The sequence below is a fragment of the Periophthalmus magnuspinnatus genome, chromosome 7 (genome assembly GCF_009829125.3).
Source record: "Periophthalmus magnuspinnatus isolate fPerMag1 chromosome 7, fPerMag1.2.pri, whole genome shotgun sequence".
Lineage (NCBI taxonomy): Eukaryota > Metazoa > Chordata > Actinopteri > Gobiiformes > Gobiidae > Periophthalmus > Periophthalmus magnuspinnatus.
In genome coordinates this window covers 31,893,808-31,904,912 of record NC_047132.1, presented here as the reverse complement: position 1 = coordinate 31,904,912, position 11,105 = coordinate 31,893,808, and positions in this window count along the sequence as shown.

Genomic DNA, 11,105 nt, shown 5'->3' with positions numbered 1-11,105 from the left:
ACCGGGGCCCCACCCTGGAGCCAGGCCTGGGGTGGGTGCTCGGCAGCGAGCGCCTGGTGGCCGGGCCTTTCCCCACGGGGCCCGGTCGGGCCCAGCCCGAAGAAACGACGTGGGGCCGTCCTCCCGTGGACCCACCACCTGCGGGAGGAGCCATGAGGGGCGGGTGCGGAGAGATCCGGGTAGCAGTCGAAGGCGGGGACCTCGACGACCGGATATCCGGACATGGAGACTAGCTCTGGGGACATGGAATGTCACCTCGCTGGGGGGGAAGGAGCCTGAGCTTGTGCGGGAGGTTGAGCGTTACCGGCTAGATATAGTCGGCCTCACCTCCACGCACAGCTTGGGCTCTGGAACCCATCTTCTTGAGAGGGGTTGGACTCTCCATTTCTCTGGCGTTGCCCGCGGGGAGCGGCGGCGAGCTGGTGTGGGCTTGCTCATTGCCCCACAGCTCAGCCACTGCGTGTTGGGGTTCACTCCGGTGAACGAGAGGGTCGCGTCCCTGCGCCTTCGGGTCGGGGACAGGTCTCTCACTGTTGTGTCGGCCTACGGGCCAAACAGCAGTGCAGAGTACCCGGCCTTCTTGGAGTCCCTGGGAGGGGTACTAGACAGTGCACCAACCGGGGACTCCGTTGTTCTCCTGGGGGACTTCAACGCCCATGTGGGTAACGACAGTGACACTTGGAGGGGCGTGATTGGGAGGAACGGCCTCCCCGATCTGAACCCGAGCGGTGTTTTGTTATTGGACTTCTGTGCTAGTCACAGCTTGTCCATAACAAACACCATGTTCGAGCACAAGGGTGTCCATCGGTGCACATGGCACCAGGACACTCTAGGTCGGAGGTCGATGATCGACTTTGTTGTCGTGTCATCTGACCTCCGACCGCGTGTCTTGGACACTCGGGTGAAGAGAGGGGCTGAGCTGTCAACTGATCACCACCTGGTGGTGAGTTGGATCCGCTGGCGGAGGAGGAAGCCGGACAGACCTGGCAGACCCAAGCGTATTGTGAGGGTCTGCTGGGAACGTCTGGCGGAGCCCTCTGTCAGGGGGGTCTTCAACTCCCGCCTCCGGGAGAGCTTCTCCCTGATCCCGGGGGAGGTTGGAGACATGGACTCCGAGTGGGCCATGTTCTCCACCTCTATTGTTGATGCGGCTGCTCGTAGCTGTGGTCGTAAGGTCTGTGGTGCTTGTCGCGGCGGCAATCCCCGAACCCGGTGGTGGACACCGGAAGTAAGGGATGCCGTCAAGCTGAAGAAGGAGTCCTATCAAGCCTTGTTGGCTCGTGGGACTCCTGAGGCAGCTGATGAGTACCGGCAGGCCAAGCGTGCCGCGGCTCGGGCAGTCACAGAGGCAAAAACTCGGGGTTGGGAGGAGTTCGGGGAGGCCATGGAGGAGGACTATCGGACGGCCTCAAAGAGATTCTGGCAAACCGTCCGACGCCTCAGGAGGGGAAAGCAGTGCTTCACCAACACTGTTTACAGTGCGGGTGGAGAGCTGCTGACCTCGACTGGGGATGTTGTCGGGCGGTGGAAGGAATACTTTGAGGATCTCCTCAATCCCACTGTCACGTCTTCCGAGGAGGAAGCAGAAACTGGGGACCCAGAGGCGGACTCGTCCATCACCCTGGCTGAAGTCACTGAGGTGGTTGGCAAGCTCCTCGGTGGCAAGGCTCCGGGGGTGGATGAGATCCGTCCTGAGTACCTCAAGTCTCTGGATGTTGTGGGACTGTCTTGGCTGACACGTCTCTGCAACATCGCGTGGCGGTCGGGGACAGTACCTGTGGAATGGCAGACCGGGGTGGTGGTCCCTCTGTATAAAAAGGGGGACCGGAGGGTGTGTTCCAATTACAGGGGAATCACACTCCTCAGCCTTCCCGGTAAGGTCTATTCCAGGGTGCTGGAGAGGAGAATCCGACCGATAGTCGAACCTCGGATTCAGGAAGAGCAGTGTGGTTTTCGTCCTGGTCGTGGAACACTGGACCAGCTCTATACTCTCCATCGGGTCCTCGAGGGCTCATGGGAGTATGCCCAACCAGTCCACATGTGTTTTGTGGATCTGGAGAAGGCATTCGACCGTGTCCCTCGTGGTGTCCTTTGGGGGGTGCTCTGGGAGTATGGGGTCCGGGGCTCTTTGCTAAGGGCTGTCCGGTCCCTGTATGACCGGAGCAGGAGCTGTGTTCGCATTGCCGGCAGTAAGTCAGACCTGTTCCCAGTGCATGTTGGACTCCGCCAGGGCTGCCCTTTGTCACCGGTTCTGTTCATTATATTTATGGACAGAATTTCTAGGCGCAGTCAGGGGCCGGAGGGGGCCTGGTTTGGGAACCACAGGATTTCATCTCTGCTGTTTGCAGATGATGTTGTCCTGATGGCTTCTTCGAGCCAGGACCTGCAGCAGGCACTGGGGCGGTTTGCAGCCGAGTGTGAAGCGGCTGGGATGAGAATCAGCTCCTCCAAATCCGAGGCCATGGTTCTCGACCGGAAAAAGGTGGTTTGCTCCCTCCGGGTGGGTGGTGAGTCTCTGCCCCAAGTGGAGGAGTTCAAGTATCTCGGGGTCTTGTTCACGAGTGAGGGAAGGATGGAGCGTGAGATTGACAGGCGGATCGGTGCAGCGTCTGCAGTGATGCGGTCGCTGTATCGGTCCGTTGTGGTAAAGAAGGAGCTGAGCCGGAAGGCGAAGCTCTCGATTTACCGGTCAATCTACGTTCCTACCCTCACCTATGGTCATGAGCTTTGGGTAATGACCGAAAGGACAAGATCGCGGATACAAGCGGCTGAAATGGGCTTCCTCCGCAGAGTGGCCGGGCGCACCCTTAGGGATAGGGTGAGGAGCTCGGTCACACGGGAGGAGCTCGGAGTAGAGCCGCTGCTCCTACACGTTGAGAGGAACCAGCTGAGGTGGCTCGGGCATCTGCTCAGGATGCCTCCTGGACGCCTCCCTAGGGAGGTGTTCTGGGCATGTCCCACCGGGAGGAGGCCCCGGGGAAGACCCAGGACACGCTGGAGGGACTATGTCTCTCGGCTGGCCTGGGAACGCCTTGGGGTCCCACCGGAGGAGCTGGAGGACGTGTCCGGGGTGAGGGAAGTCTGGGAGTCCCTGCTTAGACTGCTGCCCCCGCGACCCGGCCCCGGATAAGCGGAAGAAAATGGATGGATGGATGGATGGATAAACCAGATTACCTTAAAATCTGCACTAAATACTTTCGCTTTTTACTCTTTAAGTACATTTTTAAACGGGTACTTTAATACTTTTACTTCACTACTTTTGAGAGCAGTATCTGTACTTTCTACTCCACTAAAATAACTGCATTTGAAGTTTTATAAGACTTCAAAAATCTGCAACAAATACTTTCGCTTTTTACACTTTAAGTACATTTTTAAACGGGTACTTTAATACTTTTACTTAAGTAGATTTGAGAGCAGTATCTGTACTTTCTACTCCGCTACATTTTTGAACAGGACTGAAAAGTAAAAGTATTTTTCATTATTGTCTGAGAGTTTATTTTTAACACGTTTATAATTTGAACAAAACAAAAATATACAAATAAAAACAGAAAAAAAAGAAAATATTAAACCTTATTAAACCAGATTACCTTAAAATCTGCACCAAATACTTTCGCTTTTTACTCTTTAAGTACATTTTTAAACGGGTACTTTAATACTTTTACTTCACTACATTCGAGAGCAGTATCTGTACTTTCTACTCCGCTACATTTTTGAACAGGACTGAAAAAGTAAAAGTATTTTTCATTATTGTCTGAGGGTTTATTTTTAACACGTTTATAATTTGAGCAAAACAAAAATATACAAATAAAAACAGAAAAAAAAGAAAAGATTAAACCTTATTAAACCAGATTACCTTAAAATCTGCACTAAATACTTTCGCTTTTTACTCTTTAAGTACATTTTTAAACGGGTACTTTAATACTTTTACTTCACTACTTTTGAGAGCAGTATCTGTACTTTCTACTCCACTAAAATAACTGCATTTGAAGTTTTATAAGACTTCAAAAATCTGCAACAAATACTTTCGCTTTTTACACTTTAAGTACATTTTTAAACGGGTACTTTAATACTTTTACTTAAGTAGATTTGAGAGCAGTATCTGTACTTTCTACTCCGCTACATTTTTGAACAGGACTGAAAAGTAAAAGTATTTTTCATTATTGTCTGAGAGTTTATTTTTAACACGTTTATAATTTGAACAAAACAAAAATATACAAATAAAAACAGAAAAAAAAGAAAATATTAAACCTTATTAAACCAGATTACCTTAAAATCTGCACCAAATACTTTCGCTTTTTACTCTTTAAGTACATTTTTAAACGGGTACTTTAATACTTTTACTTCACTACATTCGAGAGCAGTATCTGTACTTTCTACTCCGCTACATTTTTGAACAGGACTGAAAAAGTAAAAGTATTTTTCATTATTATCTGAGGGTTTATTTTTAACACGTTTATAATTTGAGCAAAACAAAAATATACAAATGAAAACAGAAAAAAAAGAAAAGATTAAACCTTATTAAACCAGATTACCTTAAAATCTGCAACAAATACTTTCGCTTTTTAGTCTTTAAGTACATTTTTAAACAGGTACTTTAATACTTTTACTTAAGGAGATTTGAGAGCAGTATCTGTACTTTCTACTCCACTACATTTTTGAACAGGAATGAAAAGTAAAAAGTACTTTTCATATACAATATTCTTGGAAACTCCATGAATAAAGTTTAAAAGTTCAAACTTTGGCTTTGAGTAAAACTAAAATAAATACACAAAATTCATAAGAAAAGTTAAGTTAATTGATTCGTATCGTTACCGTGGAACAAAATACGTCTCATTTTTAATCTATATCAGTTTAACAAATGAATAATACTATCAAAACCTGTGTGAAATACTTTTACTTTTGATTCTGAAAGTACAGGAACTTAACAGGAACTTAAATACAGTATTTTCTGGAGTATAAGTCGCACCAGCAAGAAAATGCATATCGACATTTGAAGCGATATTTGGAAGTCGATATCCGATCCAGCACATTTTCCAGTATCGGTATCAGCGCCGATATCCGATACTAGAATTGTATCGATGCATCTCTAATTATGGCATTAAGTTAATCTCGTATTTTCTGGAGTATAAACCTGCAAAAAAAAAGCATAATAATGAAAAAAAACAACAAATAAAAGTCGCATTTTTGGGGGAAATTTATTTTACAAAATCCAAGAACAGACATTTTATCTTTAAATCAAGTTCTAATAATAATAATAAAATGTGAACCAACAGGCTGAATATCAGTACATCACGCTAACGTAACACATTTATATTTATTCAGCTCCATGAAGCACAGACAGAACTGAACACGTGTCTGGTTTGTTAACGTAAGATATTAACAGTTAATCAGATAAATAAAGCAGAAAAAACAACAAGTTTACTCTGGATCTCACTCCAAATCAATAAATCCACTGAATTCTTCATCCTCGGTGTCGCTTCTGAACAAATCCACCAACTCCAGAGGAAGATGAAGCGTCGCTCAGGAGAATATGATTTTATTTTAGGGGCGTTTTTGTTCAGTCTTTTCTCAGATGTTTTTTTTTTTTAATCACCCATCCATCCATCCATCCATCCATTTTCTTCCGCTTATCCGGGGCCGGGTCGCGGGGGCAGCAGTCTAAGCAGGGACTCCCAGACTTCCCTCACCCCGGACACGTCCTCCAGCTCCTCCGGTGGGACCCCAAGGCGTTCCCAGGCCAGCCGAGAGACATAGTCCCTCCAGCGTGTCCTGGGTCTTCCCCGGGGCCTCCTCCCGGTGGGACATGCCCAGAACACCTCCCTAGGGAGGCGTCCAGGAGGCATCCTGAGCAGATGCCCGAGCCACCTCAGCTGGTTCCTCTCAACGTGTAGGAGCAGCGGCTCTACTCCGAGCTCCTCCCGTGTGACCGAGCTCCTCACCCTATCCCTAAGGGTGCGCCCGGCCACTCTGCGGAGGAAGCCCATTTCAGCCGCTTGTATCCGCGACCTTGTCCTTTCGGTCATTACCCAAAGCTCATGACCATAGGTGAGGGTAGGAACGTAGATTGACCGGTAAATCGAGAGCTTCGCCTTCCGGCTCAGCTCCTTCTTTACCACAACAGACCGATACAGCGACCGCATCACTGCAGACGCTGCACCGATCCGCCTGTCAATCTCACGCTCCATCCTTCCCTCACTCGTGAACAAGACCCCGAGATACTTGAACTCCTCCACTTGGGGCAGAGACTCACCACCCACCCGGAGAGAGCAAACCACCTTTTTCCGGTCGAGAACCATGGCCTCGGATTTGGAGGAGCTGATTCTCATCCCAGCCGCTTCACACTCGGCTGCAAACCGCCCCAGTGCCTGCTGCAGGTCCTGGCTTGAAGAAGCATCAGGACAACATCATCTGCAAACAGCAGAGATGAAATCCTGTGGTTCCCAAACCAGGCCCCCTCCGGCCCCTGGCTGCACCTAGAAATTCTGTCCATAAATATAATGAACAGAACCGGTGACAAAGGGCAGCCCTGGCGGAGTCCAACATGCACTGGGAACAGGTCTGACTTACTGCCGGCAATGAACACAGCTCCTGCTCCGGTCATACAGGGACCGGACAGCCCTTAGCAAAGAGCCCCGGACCCCATACTCCCAGAGCACCCCCCAAAGGACACCACGAGGAGCCTGAGCTTGTGCGTAATGTTGAAATGTTAAATGTTCAGTGGTTCAGGAGGAGGAGATACTGGTACAAGTCTAGAGCGAAGAACGAAGATGTGACATTATATAGTTTAATAAAGTCACATATAGAGCGTACAGTCGCCTTTCCACAAACACGACCTGTAACTTGGCTTGATGGTGTCTATGGAGATGGATAAGTTTAATGCCATGCTGTGTATTATTTCAGGCAAAACTATAACTTAATAATCACCTTTAAAGGGCCGATATTACGCCGTTTTCTGTGTTAAAATGTCGTTTCCTCGCCACAAACAGACCTGGAGTTGTGTTTTGTTTCATTCGTTCATTCATTTGTTCTTCCCTCATACTGAAAACACTCCGTTCCACCTTGTGATGTCATCGAGCGGTAATACAGGAAGTGCTCCACTGCTGCGTGTTTTAAACTCCACACACCTTCGTTTCTAGAATCGTTTGGATCATTTCAGCCACTGGAATCGCAAATCTCTACTGAACTAAAGCTCAAATGTAGCTGTCGGGTTGAAAACTACCACCTCATGACATCACAAGGTGGAACAGAGCGTTTTGAGCTTTGAAGATGTAGACAAACTAATAATAAAGAGTTATTTAAACATGCGGGAATGAAACAAAACACATTATATAGTTTAATAATTTCACATATAAGTCGCACCCCGGACAAACTATGAAAAAAATTGTCACTTATAGTTTGGAAAATGCTGTACTTTTACTTGCGTAGCTTTTTTCATGTGATACTTTTACTTGAGCAACAAAATGGACGCTGTCTTTATCTCAATTGCGTTGCTTTTGTTTTCGTTGTCGTCGCATAAACATGAATAAAACCGTTTACCTTCAGTTTCCAGACCTGGAGGGCGCCCCCCGGTGGCAGAGGCAATGCAGTGCTGATGGGAGCGGAGGTGAGGCTGAGACCTGACCTCACCCGCAATCATGTCCCCAACGACGTCCAGGACACACGAGGACGCTTTAGGACACTTCAGGACACGAGCGCCCGTCCCAGAATGCACTTCCACAGCTTCAAAGGCACCGCAGACACTCGTTTGTGTGGAAGTGCTGCACAAACTGCTGCTTTTTCTGGTCCAGATGTCGAGCCTGATGTGAGCGATTAGTCTTTTTTTCGATCAGTTTTGTCCTTAATGACTTCCATTAATTCAGTGTTTATTGGAGCAAAGAGCCCGTTCTGTCAACAGGAAGTTATTTTTAAAGTAAATGTACATTATACAGTTGTACAGACTTAAATATATGTTCTAATTATAGACTGTATATATAAATACACACAGCTAACCTGATAGCCGCTGCTTTCCAGACAGGAAGTGATCATGTGCGCACTTCCAGCTCCATCGACTCTGGCTCCAATTCACTTTCTATTGAAAAACTGTCCCCTCTCTCTGTATCTGCTGCTGTCAGACTGATTTTAGTCTTAAATGTTCAGATTAATCCGCTCGACATGATCCTGAGGTTTTTATTTCACCATAGACTCAAAAAAATAAAAATAAAAAATATATATAGGCTACCGAGCTACGTGCTAACAATCTATGTGATAATCGATGTGACAACCTACTTGCTAACCAGCTACAGGCGAACCAGCTATATACTAACCAGCTAGATGCTAACCAGCTACTTATGAACAGCTACGGGCAAACTAGCTATGTACTAACCTACTATGTACTAACTAGCAATGTGCTAACTAGCTATGTGCTAACAGCTAAGCTCTAACCAGCTACATGCTAAAAAGCTACGTGTTAACCAGCTATGTGTTAACAAGCTACGTGTTAACCAGCTACGTGCTAACAAGCTATGTGCTAACCAGCTACATACTAACTAGCTATTTGTTAATCAGCTACGTGCTAACCAGCCACAATTATTTCACTATTGTGTCTGTAAATCAAGATGTGAACACTAATAACAGACAAATCAGGCGCCCTCTTTCCGCTCTGGTTAGCGTTAGCAACGGGTTTGATTGACAGCGTTGCTAAGTGCCCGCTCTCTGCTAAACAATCGGTGCGGGTGGGAAGGGTCATTACCTTCAACAGCCTCACTCCAGATCGGCTCTTTGGTTGCTATGATACTCGCTACGACGTGAAACTCGGCTCCAAATTCGCCGCTACAACTGCTAGCCTCGATGAACGCTAAACGGTGAGGTCGCGCTCGCTTAATCCACTTCTTCACACACGTCTGAAATGAACAAATCGCAACACAACGAGCGAACAGGAGGGAAAACAGGTGGCAGATGATTTGTTGGGATGACCTCACGCAGAAACAGCCAAAAAACGAAATAAACCGTCCAAAAATTATACGACTAAAAACAAGACGAGTCACAGTGAACAAAAGTCATGAATGTGAAGCAGGAGGAGCCGCGGGAGGAGCAGCAGGAGGAGCGGCAGGAGCTATGCAAATGAAATGAAGCTACTGAGTCCAGCTGCTACGAGATGTACTGGTGCAGTCTGTGTCCGCCGTTTTAAAGTCAGAGAATTTATTTTTTGGGGGGGAATATTCGGAATATTTAACATTCACGGGCTGGAAATTCACACAGAGTTCACAGTAATTTCAGCCCATTTACCAAAACATATGTCAAAAGTAAAAGCACGACTTGGTTATACTTTAAAGCGCACGTTTTCTGATCTGATCTAACACAACAAACCCTGCAGATTTACCCCGAGTTCTTCTGTCAAACTGAAAACACTGTGTTCCACCTTGTGATGTCATCATGTGGTGATACAGGAAGTGCTCCACTGTGTTTTTAAACTCCACACCTTCATTTCTAGAATCATTTGGATCATTTCAGCGCTAGAATTGCCCTTTTCAAATTAAAACTACCGAGTTATGGATATTAGTTAGCACGTAGCTTGTTAGCATGTAGCTGGTTAGAGGGTAGCTACTTAGCACTTAGCTGGTTTGCACATAGCTTGTTAGCATGTAGCTTGTTAGCATGTAGCTGGTTAGAGGGTAGCTACTTAGCACTTAGCTGGTTTGCACATAGCTTGTTAGCATGTAGCTTGTTAGCATGTAGCTGGTTAGAGGGTAGCTACTTAGCACTTAGCTGGTTTGCACATAGCTTGTTAGCATGTAGCTTGTTAGCATGTAGCAGGTTAGAGGGTAACTAGTTGGTACTTAGCTGATTAGCACGTGGCTGGTAGAGGGCAGCTAGTTAGCACTTACCTGGATAGCATGTAGCTGGTTTGCATGTAGTTTGTTAGCACATAGCTTGTTAGCATGCAGCTGGTTAGAGGTTAGCTAGTTAGCACGTAGCTGTTTTAAAGTCAGAGAATTTAATTTTGGGGAATATTCAGATTATTTAGCGTTCATGGCCGCTCCACACGTTTAACGCACAAACTCCGCAGATTTAGACTGAGTTCTTCTCTCAAAACTCTCTGTTCCACCTTGTGATGTCATCATGTGGTGATACAGGAAGTGCTCCACTGTGTTTTTAAACTCCACACACCTTCATTTCTAGAATCATTTGGATCATTTCAACCCTGGAATTGTCCATTTTAACTTGAAAACTACCACTTGATGACATCACAAGGTGGAACAGAGCGTTTTGAGCTTTGGAGATGTGACAGACTAATAATAAAGTGTGACTCAAACATGTGTGAATGAAACAAAACACAACTCCAGGTCTGTTTTTGAGGAGAAAACAGCATTAAACCATGACTTAACGCTACAAGAGTCTATTTTCTAATACACAGAGCAGAATTCGTGCAGCTCTTCAGGTCATAAATAATGTAAAAATAATTCTGTGTCTAATCAGAAAGAATTTTATTATTATTACGATTAATAAAAAGTGCATGTTACCATCACCAAGTTCTGAAAAGTGCTTATAAACTCATCACCGTGAATAATTAAGACGCTTATGTTTATTTATACAGGGGAACCCAAGGAGAAAATACAATAGAAACAGAAAAAAACAAACAAAATAAGCGTATAAGTCTATATAAAACATTAAAAACAACACAAAAGTCTCCAGTTTCGCTTGATCTTTGCTCGTGTTCTATTTCTGTGAGCTGTTGTTTTGTTTTTCATGTCAGAATCAGGTACAGCTCCTGTGAAACGCTGAAAGACTCATCACTCTCACGTAATCACACGGTAAAGTGCTTTTCTGCTCTTTGTATAAGTATAAAGTATAAAGTATAAAGTACGGTCGTCCCGCGCAGCTGTCACTCAAAAGCTTTAGCCCATGAGCAGATTCTCATTATGCAAAATCAAACAAGACAAAGAAATTGAGTTTGGTGTCCTGGTGCACGCAAATCCAGCCCGACGGATCATCTCACACGAGGTTTAGTCGACGTCCATGCCTCAATTTTTAAACAGACAAACTGTGAAAAGACAAAGAACACGAGAGGCTTTAGGCTAAACGATGCTACGGCGCTAATTTGGTAAGCTAATGTCAAACGGTGTGGA